The following is a 1,082-nucleotide window of genomic DNA, read 5'->3' on the forward strand; positions in this document are numbered from 1 at the left end:
GCATGTTCAGATTTCAACAGGAACGACTCTCCACCACCACTCGATATACAAAGCCTGTTTTGGACATGAGAGAGAAGTGCAGGACGGAAAAGGAGCAGAATAACGTGTAGCATTAAACTTTTCATAATTGCATGATAGGAGGATTTCAAATCCACTGTCCCCTCCCACTCCCGTTTCTCTACTTCGTCCGAGTGCCATTTTGGGGGGCTAAGAAGATGGCAAGAGATGAGAAAAAGATGCAGAGTCTTAAACTATGGGACGACTGGACGCTTTTAAAATCTAACGAGATTTTACTCCTCCCTTTTGATGCGAGAGAAGCAGTCACGAAAGAGTGGTGGTATAGACGACAGAACAACGCATAGATTGAGAAGAGGAGGAGTGGCTGTGTTTGATCCTTAACTTTCAAATTTAACGCATTTTGCTTTCCAGCGGTCCTAGAGCCCGCGGAATGACTTCACTCGCGCGAGTGCTTCCGTGGCAGTGACGACCGAGCGCAGCGCAGTTACAGACGATGCGACGCGAGCAATTTCTGGGGTAAATGCGGCATCTTGTCTGCCCAAGATCTCTTGCTGTTCTGGGGATGACCTAGTTTTGGCCATGCTAGATGGCTTTCCTTTCGTTTTCACTTATGTTTATTTAATTCAGTCAGGTTTGTGGCCCTTCTCGTGTCTTATAAACACTTTGGATGCAACAAAAGTTTCATCAGTTGTCTATTCGTCGCGAGGGCGTATTACTCGTATTTTCTGAGTCTGTCACCAGTGACTAATTGAGTGCAGTAGTTAGCAGAGAACTTGTTTTCCCAGTCTTGTTAGCAAGGTATGCGAGAGGAAAATATTTTCGTTTCTCAAACGTAACGATTACCTTAGTCTCTTTTCTCCCTCACTGGTCCTAAAGCATAACGCCAGTCTCCTCCGAGGCACTTTCTGTCGCCTGTCTCTAGAATTCGTTTCCGTTGAGCGACGTTCGATCACTCCTCTCTGGGCTGCGATTTGATCGCTCATGCTAATTTCTGTAGTGTCAGACGAGGAAGCTGGTAAGGTGGTGAATTCAGAAGTATAGCCCCTTCAGAACCTAATTTAAAC

The sequence above is a fragment of the Schistocerca cancellata genome, chromosome 3 (assembly GCF_023864275.1).
Source record: "Schistocerca cancellata isolate TAMUIC-IGC-003103 chromosome 3, iqSchCanc2.1, whole genome shotgun sequence".
NCBI lineage: Eukaryota > Metazoa > Arthropoda > Insecta > Orthoptera > Acrididae > Schistocerca > Schistocerca cancellata.